Below are 23,121 nucleotides of genomic sequence, written 5' to 3'. Positions count from 1 at the left end.
TTGTTTCACAGAAAATAAAAACTCAAGTACTGATAAGTACTGAGAATTAAAAACAGCAACAAAACTGCAGTCAGCCTATGGCCATAATGAATTCAAATGACTTACTTAACTCTTGTTTTAAAGAGGTGCTTGTGAGTAGCCTGATAGCACAGTGAATATGGCTAGCAACAGTATATACCTTGAAGCACCTATCAGCTAACTAAAATCTAAAAGATTTTACAATAATTTATCACTACAACAATTTACCGCATACTTTTATTCCAAATAATTCATTTGAAATATATTCCAAACACAGGGATTTTAAAGCAAAATTAAAAACCTTCTATAAAATCAACAACTCTTCAGTATCTGATTACTAGTTTCCCACATACCTTTTACTCTGAAAATGGCTAGCAGCAAACTTCACCAATTTAAGCTCCTATATAAATGAAAACTCCCATAGTACTCCTGTCATAACAGAGCAAGTTCTGAGTCTGCAACATCTTGTGTATGTAAATAACTCATTCTCTCACGATGCATTAATAAGTTAATATTTAATAATACATAATAAGTATTAAACACAATAGTAGGAGCTTTATATACTTCATCTCTAATCCTCACAACTCCAAGAGTTAAGCGCTATCATCCCAATTTTATACATGAAGAAACTGAGCTGAAGCTCACAGAAGGGTCCCACCACTAATAAACAGAATGTAAAAGCCTCCTATATTTTCATCAGCCCTTTCTGTACATAAAGTATATGAGATCTGAAAGTATCAATTCTATAACTTATCAATTAACCAACAAGTTTTAGAAAATGCTAAGCTGAATGATACATGAATATATATACACAAATCAGTGCTTTGTGGAGAGCTGAGCGAATTTACCTTTCAGGGTTATGTTTCATTTTTTTAGCACACAACCACTTCTTCCAGACCCTGAATCTAGGATCTATGTAATTCTGTATGCAAGTGTATTAGAATATGTAAGATCATTAAGCCAGTAGGGTCTCCTTAGACCCTGAAGAAATGGTCTACCACATAGGCAAAACTCTGATTTTTTCTTCAGAACCCAAGTTTGCTTAACAAGTTAAGCCTCAGAAGTGAGCCTAAAATTTTACCTTTGATATAGCCATGTCTACTACGAACGACAGAATCCATTAAAGGATATACTCACCCACGCAAAAAAAAAAAAACAACAACAACAAAAAACCAAAACCAGCCAAAAAAAACCCCCACAAGGTGTGAAAAGACGAGTTCCTAATCAATGTGTGAGGAAAAAGCATTCGCTCCCAAATATGCCAAATTTTATTAAATTGAAGCATGCCCAATTACTCTAGTTACACGGCTGACTATATAAAATATTACATGGATTTTACGCTTTCAAATATTACAACTAGGTTAGCTTCCAGTTAGACTTTAACCACCTTTTCATTACTCAAAAGTTCTTGTAATCAATGACATCTAAGCTAACAGCAAAGGGTTTCTTCAGATTTACAATTAGGCAAACTATAACCATGGATATTTAGATCTATACACACATATTTTCTAGGACATCATAGCAGAAAAATCATCTGCTATTTCCTAAGCCTTACTTTTACTTAACTTGCTATCCAGGACAATTACATACGGGACAAGATAGCCTCAACTATTCGTTTCTACATAAAAGCAAGCTCAAAAAGCAGAGGCACTCTCCTCTGCACCTAGTTACAAAAAACGAGAACAAAAAAACTTCAAAAACAGGTTTGAGCCTAAGGCTCAACCATAAGGTGTGTAAATCTGACCCCCGGGGTCCGTGGCACTGACAGTCATTCAACTTTCTTTTCAATAATCCCATTGTGCTTTTTCTGGTACCACAGGCAAGATATGCCCACATTTCACCAACGGGTCGGAATGCTTTATTTCCTTTCTGAAAATTCTCCCGGTGCAAGGCGGGGGGCCGAGGCGTGGGGTGGGCCGGGGAGCCCGAGGCACCCGGGCCAGCCACCCGAGAGAGCAGAACCACGCACGGCACCCGCTCCCGGCAGGCCTGCAGTGGCTGGTTCCCGAGTCCCTGGGGCTGCAAGAGCAGCAAGCAGCAGCCATGGCAGGGACTCAGGAACCTTTCCCCTGCCTCCTCCGCTAGGCCTCGAGGGGTTTGCTTTTCACATGGCCCCCGGGTGGGGGCGGTGGGCACAAGGTAGTGGATGCAGCTGCAGCTGCAGCGGCGGGCCAGGCGAGCCGGGCTCCCTCGGAACCCGACCTCCCGGCGGGCTGGCAGCAGCAGCACCTCGGCGGGGGCCTGGCTGGAGCGCCGATGGCTCGGCGGGGAAGGCCACCTTCTCACACACATCTCTCCCCTGCCTGCCTCCTTCTCCGTTAGCGCTACCGGTTGGCGGGCGGGGGAGGGGAGCGAGGCGCGTTATTCCCGGGGAGCTGGAGGGGGGAGGGGAGGGCATCTCTTACCCGCGTTACTGAGGAGGAGGAGGAGGAGGAGGCGGTTGGAGCGCGGCGCGGCAGGGCGACGGCGGGGCTGGGTGGGTGCAAGTAAGAGTCTTACGAAAGGGAATTAACCCCATCACCAGCCCGGACACCGGCTCCAGCGGCAGCCGCGGCTGGCAGAATCCCGCCCCTTCCCACCACGCACCAGCCCCACCTCTTCGTTCTCTTTGAGGGGCAGTCCACAAATCATAGGTTATACATCCTCCGAGTGACATGAGAATCATCCAATCAGACCCGAACAAATTGCCTTCTCTCCACCCCTTTATCTCCTCCCGGGCCGCGGGAGAGCCGTGCCAAATCTTCCTCCACCCTCAAGGGAAAAAGAACCAATCGGTGATAAGTAACCGCCCTTGAAGGACGCAAAGGACAACCAATGGTAAAACTAAGAGGACAGCCATTTTGCCCACTTGTAAAAAAGCCACCTTTTCCCACGAGTTGGGAGCCTGAGGTGGAGTTCTGTGGAGTTTTTACTGACCTGGAGATATTGGAAAGACAACCATATTTCTTCAGGGAATATTTATAGAGCTTCCTTGGAGTGAATAAACATTTTTATCCTCCATGTCGGGGGAAGTGAGGAATGCGGCTTAAGGGCTTGGCTCCTCCCTTTAGCGGTAACGGGTTCTAAGCCGAACACCTGGTTTCTCCAGCTTCAGTGAGGGAAGGCGGGGTTACTGCGCTGTTCGGCCTGCAGGGGACTACATTTCCCAATCTTCTTTGCCCCCGCCGCTGTCCTTTCCTCCCTTTAGTTCCCGTCGGGCCTGACGGGAATTGTAGTTCCTGGGAGAGACCCATGGCACTTCGTTGGCCAATGAGAGGGGACAAAAGATTTGGAGTTTGGGGCGGGGAATCAGTTGCAAGTGTGTGGCGAATCCTTTTCAACACCCTAGTAGAAGAGGGAGGCATAAAAGAAAAGGGTAGTCAGAGAAGAGTTTTCACAGAACCCCCCAGGGGTTTTAGATTCTTGGCATTTGAACTCTCTTACTTTCAGTTTGTCCCTTTGAAGTCATTTCCGCCTTGGGGCGGACGCAAGCCAAACCTGTGGCGGGAGTTGGAGATTCTGCAGCGAATACACCAGGTGTGGCTTTCGGAGTGGCGTGGCGGGCAAGTTTGTAGTTTCTTTCGAGAGCGATAGGAAGTTGAACTGCATGTAATTGTGTTTTAAGAAAGTGTGGGTGAAATGGGATGGCGGTAGTTTCCAAGTCCAGAATGCCATTCTCTACCCCTAGTCTTCAATCCCAGAGTCCCATTTTTCCTATCTTATGACTTGCTCACTATTAGACTGCACCCGTGTATTTTTGGAGGGTGCCTCTAATGTTTTTAGCCGCTTTGCTTACATGAAGCATGGCTTCAGGTCGTCTGACTAAAAATGGCCTTAGAAGTTCTGAGCTAACAACTCCCTCATTTACAAACACACTACTAAGGACTGGTTGGAAGGAAATAAGCTACGGAAGGGTGCAGGGTTATTAATAAAAAATGGTCCATCACCATTTTTTTTTTTTTTTTTTTAGTAAACCATCAGTGTTGTGGGACCAACAGTCAAGGCATTACCTTTTTTTTTTTTTGTAATTTTTTATTTTAATTCAAGTTTGTTAACATAGTATTATTAGTTTCAGGTGTACAATATAGAGCTCTTGTTTTCTTAATGCAGTTGGAATTTTCAGTATAATTTTGCAGTGTAGTTTTCTATAGATTTTTAGTTTTTTGTTGTTGTTGTGTCCTGCGTTCTTCAAGTCAAGAAATAGTGACTGTGGCCATCATTTTATTGTGTTTCTTCAGCCAGGAATGATAGTGCTTTAAGTAGATTTTTCTTGAAACAATCTGCAAGTATTGCTATGTGACATTTATAGTTGAAGAAATTGGTGTTCAGTGACATTCATTAAGACTTTAAGGCCTTGATCAGTAAATTTTGGAACTGAGATTCATATCCAGGTCTGTCTCATTTATGATCTCTTACTCCCTACTCATCTTCTCAAATATTTATTAATTCCCCAATATGTGCTATACATGCATAGGGAGAGAGAAATGTAAAATTCCGTTCTAGAATTCTGGAACAAACGGTGGCAGTCACTTCTTTTTGAAGTATTCTCTGTCACATACATAGTATGTGGTCATTGCATTTAAAAACAAGGGAACTATAAAAAAGGAAGTCATATGTAATACTGTTTTCCAGAGATATCACCATTTCATTTGGGTGAATATCCTTAAGGATCTATTATAGGTACAGACATTTGCATGAATGCTATCATACTACCTTGATTTTTCGTAAATCTTTTTTTTTAAATTCAACAATAGGCTGTGGATATGACTGGATATATATTAATATCATTTTTAAAATATCATTTTTGACTGCTATCTGGTATTTCATTGTATGTCTCTAACATAATCAATTCCTACTTGATGGATATTTACATTATTTTTGATTAACTTTTTTGATTGTGGTAAAAGACATAAAACTTACAATCTTAACTGTTTTTAAGTGTATAGTACAGTAGTGTTAAGTATATGTACCTTGTCATTAAACAGATACCTGGAACTTTATAATTTTGTAAAACTGAAACTGTACTTTTTGTACAACTCCCCTTTTCCCCCTCCCATAGCCCTTGGCATCTACCATTCTACTTTTTTTGAGTTCAACTACTTGAGATAGCTTGTATGAGTGAACTCAAACAGTAGTGCCCTTTCTTTGACTGGCTTATTTGACTTACCATTGCATCCTCAAGTTTCATCCATGTTGTAGTGTATGACTGGATTTCCTTTTTCAAGGCTGAGTAATATTCCAATGTATATGTATATACTACATTTTATTTATTTGTTCCTCTGCCAATAGACATTTAGATTGCTTCTACCTCTTGGCTATTGTGAATAATGCTGCAGCCAGCATGGGTGTGCACATATATCTTCAAGATCCTGTTTTCATTTCTTTTGGATGTATGCCCAGAAGTGGGATTGTTGGGTCAGTTATTAACTTTTAAAAAGAATGCTCTTGTGAACAAATCTTTATATGCTTGTCTGAGTATCCTGTAAATCCAACTTTTTAGAAGTAGGTTATTTAGCCACAAATACTCTATAGTTCCTAAATCGCTCTTCAGAAAGGTTGTGCCCGTTTTCTTTCTTACTAACAGTGTTTGAGAGCACTTACTTGGCATCTTTTATTTCATCCAATCTGATTACAAAAAGTGATTCTTCATTATTTTGTTTGTAATTGAATTCTGTTGAGCATTTTAATACCTTTTAAGTAGCTTATTATTATTTATCATAATCTCTTAATAATTTTAAAGGAAGTACTTCTTAGGTTTTTAACTCTCATATATTTTTTGCAAGCCTTGACTCTTATTTTGAAATTTGTCTTTTTAACTTTTAATGCTGTTTTTCCATGAAATACTTTTAATTATTTTACTTTTGAAATCTGCCTTTTTTCTTTATAGTTTCTAGGTTATTTGTGATGCTTATAAATTAGATGATAAAAAATAATATGTATATATAATTTAAAATTTGTTCTTATATTTAATTTTACAATTTATACATCCTTGATTTTGTTTGGACTCTTTTTTTTCATTGTTCTGTCTTCAATTTGAACCACATTATCTTAATTTCTCTAACTTTAGACTATGTTTTGGTATCAAGAAGGTAAAATGTGCTTCCACTCTTCTTTTTTAGGTATTTTCTTGTTATTCTCATATTTTCTTGTTATTCTCATATTTTCTTGTATTTTTTAGATGGATTTTGGTATCATTTTGTCAAAAGTACATCTTGGCACTTCTTTATTTTAATAAAGTACAAGTTTAACATTTAGATACTGAATGCTACTTAATGACAAGGGTTTCATTTCATATTCATAATATAGAATTTATCAGATACAGTCAAGGCTCAGTGGGACTCTCTGTGCTTTGTGAAAACATGTTTTTGTTACGGAATTGGATCTGAAAGGTAGCAGCAGTTTAAGAGCATGTCCAATTTTTAAAAATTATATGATCACTTTTTATTATAAAGGGGCTTGCATTTTACATGTGGTTTCCAGTAGAATCTGATGACTTCTGCCTGATTATTTTTTTAAGAGATTTTATTTATTTATTTGTTTGAAAGAGAGAGAGAGAGAGAAAACATGAGCGGGGGGATGGGCAGAGGGAAAAGCAGACTCCCTCCTGAACGGTGAGCCTGATGCGGGACTTGATCCCAGGAGTCTGGGATCATGGTCTGAGCCGAAGGCAGACACTTAACTGGCTGAGCCACCTAGGTGCCCCTTTTGCATACTTATTATAACTATCCCTCTGTACTTCATAGCCTTTTCCAAGTACTTCAAACTTAACATGTCCCCTAAACATGTTCCTCTTCTCATTTGTTTATTTGATCAAGAAATATTTATTGAGCATCAACTAAGAGAAGTGCTGGCTAATAATCAAGAAAATGGGCTCCAGGCTGCCAAGGTTTGATTCTGGGTTCTGCCATGTACTTTCTGCCATGTATTTGTTGGGTGACCTTGTGTAGATTAGTAGCTTAACAATCTGTGCCTTAGTTTTCTTATCTCTAAAATTGAGATATTAAAATACCTACATCGCAGGTCGTTGTAAGGATTAAATGACTTCATATACATAAAACACATGAAATAGTGCCTGTTGATATTGTTTATTGACCTGGCTGATGCTAGCATGCTGAAATAAAATGATAAACAAGACACTTGATTTTATGAAGGCATTCTAATAGGTCCTTGATTTTATGAAGGCATTCTAATAGGAAGGAAAGACAAAATTCAAGTAAATAGATAAAAGGAATTGCTAATTATAATAAGTGCTTTAAGGAAACCAACTGATATTAAGGAAAATGTCAGGGAGTCCATTTGGGAGCTATTGCAGTATTCCAGTTGAGCAGTGATAGCTTTGGATGGCAATGGAACTGGAAAGAAATGGATGCATTTGAGATATGCCCTCGGAATAATTAATAATAAATGGATTTAATTTGGTGGCTCAAGGAGAGGGAGAAATCAAGAGTGAATCCAAGTTGCTGGTTTGAGTAACTTGCATGGTTATACTATTACTGAGAGATTAGACAGGGAGCGCACAAGTTTGGTGGAGAAATAAGACTTTGGTTTTGGACGTTTAGGCTAGAAATGTCTGTGACGTGTCCAAAATGTCAGGTAGGTAATTAAATATAGGAGTCTGAAGCCAAGAAATTATAAATTGTATTACCTGGACTGACTTCTAAAAGGTTGTCCCTGCCTTCACATCTATTCTTCAGTATTTGACAAGGTAATCTTTGTAAACTAGTGGCCTGATTAAAGTCTAAGAAAGGCCCCCGGTTTCTTACAGGGTAAAGTCCAGACTCTTTTTTTCGCATGGCATATGAGAATCTCCCTGACCTGGCCTGTTATTACTTCTTTACCACTTGTCACAAGTATTGTATTTTTTAGCTATACTAAACTGCTTAGGATTTTCTGAAACTTTGTGCTTTTGCAAATAAGGCTTCTTCCTCTCTAAAATATTTTTATCTTGATTGTCCATCTGCAAACCCCGCTCTTCAACTTTCAACTTAAGAGTTGCATCAATATTTAATTTAATAAAGGAGTTCCTGGATGGCTCATTGTTAGGCATCCGACTCTTGATTTTGACTCAGGTCATGATCTCAGGGTCCTGTATGGGGCTCTGTACCCAGTCTGCTTGGGATTCTCTCCCTCTTCTTTTGCCCCACCCCCATCGTGTGCGTGCTCTCTCTCTTTCTCAAATAAATCTTTTAAAAAATATTTAATTTAAGTTCTCTTTTTTACCAAGCATTTTTTTTCTCATAAGTGAAGCCTTCTTTGATTGTTTGCTACCTTACACAGAGCAAACACTTTCGTTATTATATGGTATTCACATACAGACTTTCATAGCGCTTATTACATTGTGTTGCAGTTATTTATTTATAACTCTTATTTCTGCCCTAGATTGGGCTAAAATGTGAGGCTGCAATGGCACAAATTCATCTTTGTATATCTGGTATTTTCTGCAATGCCTGGTACATAATGGGCGCTCAAAAAGTATTTGTCAACTGAGTGATTTTGAGAGGCAGTGTTGTATAATGGCAAAAATTCAGACTTAAAAATTAGAACAATCACAGTTCCAGGTTTAATATAACCATTTGCCAACTGGTAAGAAATTATTTCACATCAATTTTCCTGAACCTCAATTTTCTTGACCTTAATGTGAGGATAATAATACTTTGTGAGTTGTTTTGAGAAATACAAGAGTTTTTTAAAAAATGTCCTCACAGGTCACTCAATAAGTGGGAGGTATTTTATCATTATTCTGAAAACAGTTGCCTGTAGAATGAAAGGTTCTAGTGTCCTTGATTTTAAAGTAATTCGGTATTAGATATGGTAGTTTTTAAAGCCCCATAAATGATTTTTTAAATATTATATAATTCTGTAATTTACTGAAATTAACCTATTATCATTTTAGAATATTCAGTTTTACTGACAAAAAATGTGATTTCCACTTATTTAATTTAGGTTGTAGTTTAACTGACTATTTTTAAATATAGCTACATCAGATATAAACGTAAAGAGAATGTATGCTATTATGAAGGCAATGAATATGTTAAAATTTGAAGTCTTGGTCAGATCTGAAGAGTTTCTGTGACTGAGTATATGACTTTGTATATAATCACTTTGAAAATATTTGAGTAGATAAGTAGACCTCTTCATTGACTACCTTTTGAAACTTATGACAGGCTTTTGTTTTATTTTTTTTGTGAATCTGTGGTTTCTGGAATCCAAGTACTTTAAAGCAGAGCTGACCAGTAGACGTCCATATTAACCACTTGCAAGAACTGGCACTTTTTCAAGCCAAATTTATATTTCCAATAAGGAACTTGGAATTATTTATGTTATTACATGATGACATCCCTAGTTGGGAGAGGTATATTCTGAGGTTCCTGGCTTCTAGTCCTCTTCCCTTGCCTCTATCCACCTGCCTTCTATTATTAGTGGGATGGGAGGACAGGAGGAGTGAGTAATCAGATGTTTTATTGTAGGTCCTCCAAGATTTGTTAAGGCATTTCATTGTCACAGCATTTACTGGTTGTATCTATGTAGCCAAATTGCTGTATTACTTGGAACCATTTCCACTGATCATTTTTGTTTGACTAAGATGTATTTATAAAATTTAGTTATCTGGATTAACTGAATTTGATCTTAAATTCAACAGAAGATTTGATTGATATTCTGTAGTAGGAAGAAATTTCCATATATAGGTATACTTTCTATCTTAGAACTCTTTAGGGTGTTTTAATACCCTAATATCCTAATAGGGAGCCTTAATCTGTATTCAATAAACAACCTTCCATCTAATCTTAATCACTAGGCAAACTGTCCCCAATTTCCCTGCTATAACTTGAATTTGACTTACTGTCTGTCTACTTAGAGTGACTTCTGCGTTTGAATGTGTAGCCCAATTGACACAACATGCTAGTTTCTTAGTTTTTGGACTGCTGTGTCTCCTGTGAATTTGATTTCCACACTAGTTCAGCCATGCACGCCTATGGTCCTACTTTATACTTCTTCTTCTTTATGAACTACTTTACCTCTAGACTGTCTAATCATGGTACCCCTGTCGTTTGAAACTTGGAATATAACAAATAATTTTGAGTGCTTGGTGCCAGGCACTGCTCTAGGTGCATGGAATACACCACGAAACAAGACAGACAAGAATCTCTGTCCTTTTGGGGCTTATACCCTAGTGGGGAAAGACAAAACCACAGTAGGAAACTAAGTCATACAGTGTCTTAAAAAGTGATAAGTGCTGTCAAGAAAGAAAACGTAGGGAAAGGAAGAGATAATAGGGAGTTGCAATTCTAGTTTGTTTTTTGTTTTTAAAATTTTAAACTTTTATTCTGAAATAGTTTAAGACATACGGAAAGTCACAAGAATAGTGCCAAGGACTCCCATATGCCCTTGACCCAGAATCACATATTGTTGCCACATTTACTTTAAAATTCTTTCTCTCAAAAATATGTAACACTTCATGAATTTGTGTGTCATACTTGTGCATAGGCCATGCTGATCTTCTCTGTATCGTTCCAATTTTAGTATATATGCTGCTGAAACAAGCGTGAAAGTTGAAATTTTAAGTAAGTTGAAAATTTGATGTTTCAGAAAAAATTCTTGAAGGAATCAAGAGAAGTAGCCATATAGATAATTGGGGGAAGAGTGATATAAGCAGGCACACCGGCTAGTGCAGAGTTCAAAGCAGGAGCGTGTAAGGACATTATTGTGACAGAGAAGAAAAAGTGAGGTGGGACGGTAGTAGGAGTGGGAGCAGTTTGTAGACGGGCTTATAAACCATTAAAGAGCTTTTATCTGAGTAAAACTGGGAACCGCTGAGGAGTTCTGAGGAGTGTTATGATCAGACTTACCTTTTCAAAGTATCTCACTGACTGCTACATTGAGGGGAGAATGTAGGGAGGGAGGTGGAAGCTGGGGTATCAGTTTGATTCTTGCAGAAATTCAGATTAGAGATAATAGTGGTTCACATCGGATGAGCGGATTTGGAGGTGGTAGGAAATGGTGGGATTCTGGGCATATTTTCAGTGTAACAGGAGTTGCTAATGAATCGAATATGCAGGATGAGAGACACAGAGGAGTCAAGGAATTGGTATGGACTACTGGAAAAATGAGATGGGGAAGATTGTGGGTGGAATAGGGTTTGAGAGAAAAGTTCTAGAGTTCAGTTTTAGTTAAGTTTGAGATGCCCATTAGACTGCTAGGTAGAGATGTTTGGTTAGATACATGAGTCTGAAGTTCAGGACACGTCTGATCTCTGTATATAAATGTGGGAGTCATTGGCATAGAGGTAATATCTAAAGCCATGATACTAATGATATCTCTAAAGGATAGAGCAACGGTTACTAAGAACTGAGCCCTGGTATACTCTAACCTTAAGTGGGCAGGGAGATGAGGAAGAACCAGTACAGTACAAGTGTAAACTGAGCAGGAATGACTGTTGAAGGAGGATAGAAACCATGGGGATGTGGTGTTCTAGAATCTAAGTGAAAAACGTGATTTAATGAGGAAGGAATGATTTACTGATAGGTCGAGTAAAATGAAGACTAAGAATTCCTACCTGCTCTTTGCCTTTTATTTCCAAATCAGGGCCTTTGTATATGCTTCTCATCTGGTTATTGTGTACTCTTGATGTCTCAGCTTTGATGTATATATCTCTTAGGAAGCCTTCCAAACCTCCAAATTTAAAAACTGAGTTTTTGGTACATGCTTCCTTAACACCTAGTACTTTCCCTATAGTATTTCTTCAAAACTGCGTCTTTTTTTTTTTTTTACAATGTTTCCAGAGCCTAGTGCAGTGTCTGCTCCATGTTAACACCCAAATATATTTTTGTTGAATGCATGAAAGAATGAAATTCAGGAATAAAGTTCATTAGATAATTACTTATTTTTTAAGTGAAATTCTTTTCAGGGCAAATGTTTTGTCTGTTTAAAATAGACATTTTCACTGTGATTTAGCTCTGAAGCAGAGGGGGTGCATAAAAGGAGGCAAAGACCCAGATACATGTTTTACCTGTCACTGTCTACACGGTCTTGGAGTGTTATCTTTGTGGACCTCATTCTTCCACACTTTGAAATCCATTGCTATGTGTTAAGCCAGACTGTTTTCCCATTTTTTTAAATTAAATTTTATTTTGAGATCATTGTAAATTCACATACTGTTGTGAGAGATAATGCAAAGAGATCATGCATATGCTTTGCCCAGTTTTCCTTAATGGTAACATGTTAAAAAAACTGTAGTACAATGTCACAACCAGGATATTGACATAATCAAGATAGAGAACAGTCGCATCCCACAGGGATATCTCATGTTGCCTTTTTATAGCAACCATCACTTCTATTCCTCTCCACCTTCACCCCGGCAACTACTAATTTCTTCTCTACTTCTTTAATTTTATCAGTACAGGAATGTGATATAAATGAAATCAAACAATATGTAAACTTTCAAGATTGGCTTTTTTCCCACTCGGCATAATTCTCTGGAGATTGATCCAGATTGTTGTGTGTATCAGTTGTGCCTCTTTATTGCTGAGTAGTGCTCCATGATATGGATGTACGAGAGTTTGTTTTGACCATTCACCCATGAGTATAACTGAGTTCTTTCTAGTGTTTAGCTGTTAAGAATAAAACTGCTGTAAACATTCATGAATAGTTGTTTTTTTTGTGTATGTCTGTTTTGATTTTTGTTTGTTTCTTTTTGTGGACATAAGTTTTGATTTCTTTAGGATAAATGCCCTGGAGTACCATTGCTGAGTCAGATGGTAGTTGCGTGTTTATTTAAGAAATTGTGAAACAATTTTTCCCAGTGATTGTATACCCCATCTTCCTAGAAGCATACATCCAGACAGGATTTGTTTTTTGTTTGTTTTAAAGATTTTGTTTATTTGAGAGAGAGAGAAAGAGAAAGAGAATGAACAGGGGAGGGGCGAGAGACAAGTGGACTCCCTGCTGAGCGGGGAGATGGGCTCTGAGCTCAATCCCAGGACCCTGAGATCATGACCTGAGCTGAAGGTAGACGATTAGCCTGCTGAGCCATCCAGGTGCCCTTGTTTGATTTTTGCTTGTGTTTAAATTCTTTGAATGAAGATTTACTTGTTTTTAGGTTTTGTAGCCAGATAAGCTTACATTTGAATCCTGGCTTTCTCACCCACTATGTCATAGTTTCCTCATTCGTGAAGAAAAATCAGTACTTGTTTCATAGAGTTCTTAGGAGGATTAAATGAGACAGTATATGTTCAAGTTCTTGGCACAAAGAAGACACTATTATATGATAGGAACTTCAAAAATACCGGTTCTTTCCCCGCCTTCAGAACTAATACCCGAGCCTGTTTTTGCTGATGTTCATGTTGTTTCAGTGACATGTCATGTCATCTCAAGAGTTTGTTTATATTATAATCAGTTCCAATCTGTTAACAGGGTTATCACTTACTTGTTTTATGTCTTGTTTAGTTTTACTAAAAATCTCTTACAGTTTTTCTGTTTACAGTTCTTTCACTTCTTTTTATTAGGTTTATTTCTAAAATTTGAATTTTTGGATGCTCTTGAAAATGATTTTAGTTTAAAATTTTATTTTCAGCTTTTTGCCTATATAGAGGAAGACAATTGACTCTTTATATTGATTATGTATTCATTAGTCTTACTAAATTTGCTTATAAACCTACTAGTTATATATAAATTATTTTATTCTGTGTACATAATTCTGATATGTCATTTGTTGTATTTTAATTTTTTTATTTTATATTTTTAATTGAAGTATAGTTGACACATAATGTTACATTGGTTTCGTGCATACAATATAATGATTTGACAAGTCTATACATTATACTGTGTTCACCACAAGTGTAGCTGCCACCTGTCATCATGCAACTTTAATTATAAGACCATTGACTCTATTCCTTATGCTGTACCTTTTATCCTTGTGACTTATTTGTTCCATAACTAGAAACTTGTATCTCCCACTCTCCTTCACCCATTTTGCTCATGCCTCCCTCCCACCTCCCCCACTACATCCATTGGTGTGTTCTATTTATGGGTCCGTTTCTGCTCTTTTTTTGCTTGTTTATTCATTTGTTTTGCTTTTTAGATTCCACATATAAGTGAAGTCATATAGTATTTGTCTTTCTTTGTCTGACTTATTTCACTTAATGTAATATTCTTTTGGTCTGTCCATGTTGTTGCAAATGGCAAGGTCTCATTCTTTTTTATGGCTGAGTAACAGTCCGTTGTAGATATACCCCAGCTTGTTTATTCATTTATCTATTGGGGGACACTTGGGTTTCTTCCATATCTTGGCTATTGTAAGTAATGATGCAGTAAACGGGTGCATATATCTTTTTGAGTTAGTGTTTTTGTTTTCTCTGGGTAAATACCCACTAGAGGAATTACTGGATCAAAAAGTAACTCTATTTTTAATTTTTTGAGGAATCTCCATAACTGTTTCTCACAGTGGCTGCAGCAATTGCAATAGCGTGTGAGGGTTTCTTTTTCTCTACATCCTCACCAACATTTGTTATTCTTATCTTTTTGATTCTAGGTATTCTGACAAGGTTAAGGTGATAACTCATTGTAGTTTTGATTTGCATTTCCCTGATGATTAGTGATGTTGAGCATCTTTCCGTGTGTCTGTTAGCCATCTGTATGTCTTTGGAAAAATGTCCATTCAGGTTCTCTGCCCATTTTTAATCAGATTTATTTGTTTTTTCAGTGTTGAGTTGTATTAGTTCTTTATATATTTTGGATATTAATGCCTTACCAGATATCATTTACAGATATCTTTTCCCCTTCACTAGGTTGCCTTTTCCTTTTGTGGATGGTTTCCTTCATTTTTATTTTGTTGTAGTCCCAATAGTTTATTTTTGCTTCTGTTTCCCTTGCCTGAGGAGACCTATTTAGAAAAATGTTGCAAAGGCAAAGTCAAAGGAATTACTGACTATGTTTTCTTCTAGGAGTTTTATGGTTTCATGTCTCACGTTTAGGTCTTTAATCCATTTTGAGTTTGTTTTTGTGTATGATGTGAAAAAGGGGTCCAGTTTCATTCTTTTGCATGTAGCTGTCTAGTATTCCCAGCACCATTTATTGAAGAGACTCTCTTTTCTTTATTATATATTTCTGCCTCCTTTGTCATAGATTAGTTGACCATGTAAGCATGGGTTTATTTCTGGACTCTATTCTGTTCCGATGATCTATGTGTCTGTTTTTGTGCCAGTACCATACTGTTTTGATTACGATAGCTTTGTAGTGTACCTTGAAATCTGGGACTGTAATACCTCCAGCTTTTCTTTCTCAAGATTGCTTTGGCTGTTCAGGGTCTTTTGTGGTTCCATACAAGTTTTAGGGATATTTGTTGTAATTCTGTGAAAAATGCCATTGGTATTTTGATAGGGATTGCATTGAATCTGTAGATTGCTTGGGGTAGTTTAACAATATTCTTCCAGTGCATGAGCATGGAATATCTTTCTATTTGTTTGTGTCATCTTTAATTTCTTCATTAATATTTTATAGTTTTCAGAGTAAGTCCTTCCCTTTTTGGTTAAGTTTATTTGTAGGTATTTTATTCTTTTTACTGGGATTGTAAATGGATTTGTTTTTTAATTTTTCTGCTACTTTGTTATTGTATAGAAATGCAACTGATGTATGTGTATTAATTTTGTATCCTTCAACTTTACTAAATTCATGTATTACTTTTAATAGTTTTATGTGGAGTCTTTAGAGTTTTCTTTTTTTTTCATTGAATATTTCATTTATTTATTTAGAGCACTTGAGCAGGGGGAGGGACAGAGGAAGAGGGAGAAGGATAGCAGACTCCCTGCTGAGCACAGAGCCTAATGCAGGGCTTGATCCCAGGACCTGAGATCATGACCTGACCTGAAGTCAGACACTTAACTACTAAGCCACCCAGGTGCCCCTGAGGTATTTAGGGTTTTCTATGTGTAGCATCAGGTCATCTGCGAATAGTGACAGGTTAATGTCTTCCTTAGTAATTTGGATACCTTTTATTTCTTTTTCTTTTCTGATTGCTGTGGCTAGAATTTCCAATATTATGTTGAATAAAAGTAGCAAGAGTGGACATGCTTCTCCTGTTCCTGATCTTAGAGGAAAAGCTCTTTGTTTTTCACTATTGAGTATGATGTTAGCTATGGATTTTTCATTTATGGCCTTTATTATATTTAAGTATGTTCTCTATAAACCTAATTTGAGAGTTTTTATCATGAACAGATGTTGAATTTTGTCAAATGCTTTTTCTGCACCCATTGAGATGGTCAAATGATTTTATCCTTAATTTTGTTGATTGTGACATATCACGTTGATTGATTTGCTAATATTGAACCGTTATTATGTCCCTGGAATAAACCCACTTGATTGTGGTGACTCATCCTTTTAGTGTATTGTTGAATGTGGCTTGCTGATATTTTGTTGGAGATTTTTGCACCTGTGTCAGGGATCTAGTAGTTTTCTTTTTTTAAAAAAGTAGTGTCTTTGGTATCGGGGTAATGCTGGCCTCATAGAATATATTTGGAAGGTTTTGTGTTTTTTTCCTATTTTATTTTTTGGACTAGTTTGAGGAGAATATGTATTCATTCTCTAAATATTTGATAAAATTTGCCTGTGAAGCCATCTGGTGCTGGACTTTTGTTTGTTGGGAGCTTTTTGATTACCAGTTTTATTTTCTTACTAGAAATTAGTCTGTTTAGATTTTCTATGTCTTCTTGATTCAGTTTTGGGAGATTGTTTATCTAGGAATTTACCTTTTGCTTCTAGGTTATCTACCTTGTTGGCATATAATTTTTTATAGTGTTGTCTTACAATTCTTTGTATTTCTGTGGTGTTGAATGTCACTTCTTTTTCATTTCTGATTTTATTTTTCTCCTGTTTGATTTTGTTTTGTGATAAGTCTGGCTAAAGGTTTTTCAATTTTGTTTGTTTTCTAAGAACCACATCTTAGTTTCATTGATCTTTTCTATTTTGTTTTTGTTTTGATTTTAGTCTCTGTTTCATTTATTTCTATTTTGATATTTATTAATTCCTTTCTCCTGCTAACTGTGGGCTTTCTTAGTTCTTCTTGGTCTAGTTCCTTTAGTTGTAAAGGTTAGATTGTTTCTTTGAGATTTATGTCGTTTCTTGAGGGAGGCTGAATCACTAAAAATTTCCCTCTTAGAGGTGTTTTTGCTCTGTCCCAAAGATTTTGGGCCATTGTGTTTTCATTTTCATTTGTCTCTATGAATTTTTCAATTTTCTCTTTGGTTTCTTTGGTGACCTATTGGCATGTCTTAGCTTCCACCTATTTGTGTTTTTTTCCAGTTTTTTCTTGTGATTAATTTCTAGTTTCAAACTGTTTTTGTCAGAAAAGATGCATGATATGATTTCAGTCTTCTTAAATTTATTGAGACTTGTTTTATGGCCTAAGATGTGGTCTATAATAGAGAATGTTCCCTGTGCACTTGAAAAGAATGTATATTTTGCTCTTTGGGTATTGGATGTACTGTATATATCTGTTAAGTCCTTCTGGTCTAATGTGTCATTCAAAGGTGGTGTTTCCGTATTGGTTTTCTGCTTGGGTGAACCATCCATTGATGGAACTGAGGTGTGAAAGTATCCTATTGTATAATTGTCAATTTCTTCCTTTATCCATATTAACTTTTGCATTATGTGTTTTTGTGCTCCATCATTGGGTGCATAGATATTTATAATTGTTATATCCCCTTTTGAATTGTCCCCTTTATCATTATGTAGTGTCCTTTCTTGTCTCTTGTTATACTCTTAGTTTTAAAGTCTGTTTTGTTTGATATAATTATTGCTACCCTGGCTTTTTTCTCACTTTTTTGCATGGAATATCTTTTTACTTCCTTTAACTTTCATTCTCTATGTGTTTTTAGGTCTGAAGGGAGTCTCTTGTAGGCAGTGTGTAAATGGGTCTCTCTCTCTCTCTCTTTTTTTTTAATTTTCTGTCCCCTTTGTCTTTTGATTATATAATTTAGTCTATTTACATTTAAAGAAGTTATTGATAGTTATGTGTCTATTGCTATTTTGTTAATTATTTCTAGTTGCTTTTGTACGTCTTCTCTGTCCTTTTTTCTTCTCTTGCTCTCTTTCCTAGTGATTGATTACTTTCTGTAGTGTTATACTTGTCTTTCTTTCTCTTTATTTTTTGTTTATTTATTATAGCTGTTGTGTTTGTTGTTACCACGAGATTCATATATAGTATTCTAATTATATAGCAGTCTTTGTTAAGTTGATGGTTACTTAAGCTTGAATATATTGGAAGTTCTAAAAGAACGTCTTTTTTACTTACCCCTTCCATGTTTTATTTATATGCTGTAATATTTTACTTTTTTTTGTTGTTGTTAGAGAGAGAGAGAGAGAGGGAGGGAGCATGCTTGCTCACAAGTGGTGGGAAAGGGCAGAGGGAGAGGGAAAGAGGGAATCTTAAGTGCGCTCCAAGCCAGTGTGGAGCCTTTTGTAGGGCTCGATGTCACAACTCTGACATCATGACCTGAGCCAAATCAAGAGTTGGGTGCTTAACAGACTGAGCCACCCAAATGCCCCTTATTTTTCATTATTTTATTTATAATTATCTTCTACTTATGAACTTTTTTTTCCACTTAAAGAATTCACTGTAAGATTTCTTGTAAGGATGCTTTAGTGGTGATGTACTCCTAACTTTTATTTATCTGGGAATTCTATCTCTCCTTCAGTTCTGAATGATAATCCTTCTGGATAGACTATTTTCGATTGTAGATTTTTTCCTTTCAGCACTCTGATATATCATTCCACTCACTTCTGGTCTGCTGAGAAATCAGCTGGCAGCCTTATGGTGTTTCCCCTGTATGTAACTTACTTCTTGCTGATTTTAAAATTCTCTTTTTCTCTCTTAAACCTTTGACATTTTAATTATTATATGTCATAGAGTACACCTTCTTGGGCTTTTTTGGAACTCTCTATGCTTACTGAACCTACATGTCTTTTCCTTCCTAGGTTAGGTTTACATCTAAAGAGAAGTTTACATCTATTATTTTTTCCAATAAGTTCTTTGCCTTTTTCTTTCTTCTTCTGGGACCCCTACAATGTGATTGTTCATTTGGTCTTATCTAAGAGGACCTTTACCCTATCCTCATTTATTAAAATTATCATGTTTTGTTTTTGTTTTTTGCTGTTCATCTCAGTATTTCCAGTACCCTGTCTTCTAGATCAGTGATCTGTTCTTCTGCATCCTCTAATATATTGTTGATTCTCTCTAGTGTAATTTTTATTTCACTTATTGTATTCTTCAACTCTGATTGGTTATTTTTTTTATATCTTCTCTTTGTCAAAATTCTCATTAAGTTTTTCCACTCTTCTCTTCCACGTGGTAAGCGTTTTTATGATCATTGCTTTAAACTTTTATCAAGCATATTCCTAATCTCTGTTTCATTTAGTTCTTTTTCTGAGGTTCTGTTTTGTTTCAGTGGAGCATATCCTCTGTCTCCTCATTTTGCTTGACTTTCTGAGTTTGTTTCTATGAATTGGGTGGAACAGCTGATTCTCCTAAATTTGAAGGAATTGTTTTATATGTGGTTGTCTCCAGTGAGGACTGTGTGTACGTGGTGACTTTGGCTGGTTGGCTGAAGCTCTGTCTAGGGTGGGCTGGGGTTCCTGGGATACTCTGTACTGGTATGATGGCCTGAGCTGAAGTGGGCATATATTGGGGTGGTCTCAGGGCTCTTTGTGCAGGGGGCTCCCTGGCAAAACAGCAAAAGTTGAAATGCATGCTATCCAGAGCGTCTTGTGACTCTGTGCAGAGGGTGCCTTGGTAGGACAGCTAAAGCTGAAATGGGTGTGGGTCAGTGCAGTCCCTGGGTTCTCTGCACAAAGGGCACTCTGGCAGGGTAGCTAAAGTTGAAGTGGGTGGAAACCAGGGTGTCCCAGAGCTTGCTGCATAGAGGGTGCCCTGGTGGGCTAGCTGGAGCTGAGGCAGGGTGCAGGCCAGGGTGTCCCTTGTGCTATATGCAGGGGCACCAGATAGCTATAGCTGAAGTGTACATGGGGTGGGGCATTTTCCAGGGCTCTCCATGTAGATGGTGCCCTGGGAGGACAGTTGAAGCTGAAGTGGAGGCAAGTCAGGATGTCCTGGGATGCGTAGCACTGGGGATTCACTGGTGGGGTGACTGGAGCTGAGACTGGTAGAGGCTAGAATGTTCTGGTATGCTCATGTAGGGGGTGCCCTGGCAAGGTGGCTGGAAACTTGGTGGGGTGGGGACAGTGGTGTCTTGTGGCATTCCATATAGGGGGTGCTCTTGGCAGGTAGGTAAAACTGATGTGGGCATGAGCTGTAGATTCCTGGGATGCTTTGTGGAGGGAGTGCCTTGGATGGGTGGCTGGAACCAAGTAGGCGTGAACCAGAAGAAGGTGCTGGAGCACTCTGTACCAGAGCTGCCTTAGCAAGCTGTCTGGAGCCAAAGTGGTGTGGGCCTGGAGTCTTTGGGGGTGCCTTGGTTCCGTATCACCTTAGCAGTATGGCTGGAGTTGTAAGCAGGTTCTGATCAGGAGTGTCCTAGTGTGTGCTGTTCTGAGGCTGTTTTCATGGATGGCTGGGCCTGGTGTGGGCCAGGGGCCCATGGCTCACTGAAGGAATAAGCTGTGGGGGGCACCCAGACCCTGCTCCTGTTTGCACTATCGAAGTGGATACAGAATGTAAACTGTGATGCTCTCTAGCTCCTCCAACCTGGAGAGAGTACCAGCAGCTCCCTTGCTGTTTGATGGAGTTCTATGCCTGGATATTTTACAAACTAGCTACTCTTTCAAATCCTGACATTTTCTTCTGTGTCCAGGGCATCTGGGGCTGGTGTGGGCCAGATACCCAGCTGTCACCAATGTGGTAGGCTGGCTGTTAACACCTGGACCCTGCTGCCATCTGTACTCTCAAGGTGGAGGATGTGCGTAAATGTGGGTTTTGCCAGCCTCTCATGCTTGGAGAGAGTTCCAGCATCTCCTCCACCATTCTGCAGGGTTCTAGGGCTGGTTCCTTTATACTGTAGCTGCCCTTTTAAACTGTGACTTTTTTTTTTTTCTCTGCCCCAGGGTAGAAGAATCTGCTCTGTGTCTCTCAGTATTATCCCTTCACACTGGAGATTGCAACATCATAGGTGGGGTTTCCTTTGTTCCCTTGTCTTCATCTCTCTGGCCTTTCTCTATGTGGTCTATCTTTTGTTGTATAGAAGTTGTTCAGTCAGCCCTCAGTTCTTCAGGAGGAATTGTTCTGTAGTAAATAGGTGTGGAATTGGTGTGTCCCTGGAGGAGGTGATTTCAGGATCTTCCTATGTTGCTGCCTTATACTGGAACCAAATTTTAATTTTTTTTTTCTCATTTCTTTGTCCTTTTCCTTTTGTCTTACTCAACTGAGATGATTCCACTATTAAATAAAATTGGTAATAATAGGCATATTTGTGTCATTTATGATCTTGCAGGGAAAGCTTTCGACATTTTACCTTAAGTATAATGTTTGCTGAAGGTTTTTGGTAAAAACTTACCATATGAAGGAAGTTCACTCCTATTTTTGCTGTTAGGTAACTTTTGTTGTAAATGAATTTCGAATTTTATCAAATGCTTTTCTCACCACTGTTGAGAAGAGTGTACAACTTCGTTATTTTGTTATTTTTGAAAATTACATTGAGCTTTTTTCACAGTGCATTTTTTAACAGCTTAATTGAGATGTAATGTGTATACCGTAAAATTCACTTATTTTGCAATTCTGTAAGGTTTGATATATTCATAGAATTTTGGAACCATCATCACAATCTAATTTTAGAACATTTTCATCTCTTTAAAAAGAAACCCAGTACTCATTAGCAGTTGCTCTCTGTTCTCTGCCACCCTACTCTTCCCACCCCCTATTCCAACTCTAGCCCCAGGCAGCTACTCATTTACTTTATGTCTGTATGAATTTACCTAGTCTGGACCTTTCATATAAATGGAATTATGCAATATGTGGTTCGCTGTGGCTGGCTTCTGTCACTTGGTGTAGTATTTTCAGTGTTCATCCATGTTATAGCATGTATCAGTATTTCAGTGCTTTTTATTGTCAAATAATACTCCATTGTATGGATATACTGTATTTTCTTTACCAGTTTTCTTTACCATGTCATCAGTTGATGGACATTTTGTTTGTTTCCCATTTTAACTTTTATGAGTAATACTGCTATGAAAATTTGTATGCAAGCTTTTGCGTGTATCTGTGTTTTTGTTTCTTTTGGGTGTATACCTAGAGGTAGAATTTCTAGGTTTTATAGTAATGATGTTTAACATTTTGATGAACTGCCAGACAGTTTTCCACAGTGCTACACTTTTATACATTTCCACAAGCAGTGTTTGAGGGTTCTAATTTTTCTACACTTGTGTCAACACTTGTTACTATCTATCATTTTTCTTTCAGCCATCCTAATGAGGGTGGAGTGTCTTATTTTGGTTTTGATTTGCAGTTTCCCTACTACTAATGGTGTTGAACATCTTTCTGTGTGCTTATTGGCCATGTGTATACACCTTCTTGGAGAAATGTGTATTCAGATCTTTTGCCCATTTTTAAATTGGATTGTCTTTTTATTATTTGGTTGGAATTCTTCCTTATATGTTTTTGTCAGACATAATTTACAAATATTGTCTCTGCTTCTTTGATTTGTCTTATTTTTCTTTGTTTTTTTTATTTTTTTAATGATTTTTTATTATGTTAGTCACCATACAGTACATCCCCGGTTTCTGATGTAAGGCTCGATGATTCATTAGTTGTGTATAACACCCAGTGCACCATGCAATACGTGCCCTCCTTACTGCCCATCACTGGCCTATCCCATTCCCCCACCCCCCTCCCCTATGAGGCCCTCAGTTTGTTTCTCGTAGTCCATAGTCTCTCATGTTTCATTCCCCCTTCTGATTACCCTCCCTTTCTTTATCCCTTTCTTCCCCTACCGATCATCCTAGTTCTTATGTTCCATAGATGAGAGAAATCATATGATAGTTGTCTTTCTCTGCTTGACTTATTTTACTTAGCATTATCTCCTCCAGTGCCGTCCATGTTGTAGCAAATGTTGAGAACTTGTTCTTTCTGATAGCTGAGTAATATTCCATTGTATATATGGACCACAACTTCTTAATCCACTCATC

The 23,121-nt window shown here is 37.7% G+C and overlaps 1 protein-coding gene and 1 non-coding gene across 3 annotated transcripts in view; one reads left to right on the top strand and one right to left on the bottom strand.

The window, feature by feature from the left end:
* Positions 1-3,323: 3,323 nt before the first annotated feature.
* Positions 3,324-23,121, top strand: part of ZRANB3 (zinc finger RANBP2-type containing 3) — a 302,647-nt gene continuing 282,849 nt past the window's right edge. For both annotated transcript variants that reach the window (XM_045782977.2, XM_045782969.2), the window contains exon 1: positions 3,324-3,534. The gene's annotated coding sequence lies outside the window, so the exon portion shown is untranslated. The remainder of the gene's footprint in view (positions 3,535-23,121) is intronic.
* On the bottom strand, positions 10,436-10,542 carry LOC123783384 (U6 spliceosomal RNA). Its single transcript, XR_006777192.1, has one exon. It is a non-coding gene; the product is annotated as a U6 spliceosomal RNA (small nuclear RNA).

This window comes from Ursus americanus, chromosome 1, assembly GCF_024610735.1.
Source record: "Ursus americanus isolate L20-20 chromosome 1, mUrsAme1.1.p, whole genome shotgun sequence".
Classification (NCBI taxonomy): Eukaryota; Metazoa; Chordata; class Mammalia; order Carnivora; family Ursidae; genus Ursus; species Ursus americanus.
Note: the sequence above shows the minus strand (reverse complement) of the source record. Positions and strands in the feature narration are given on the sequence as shown.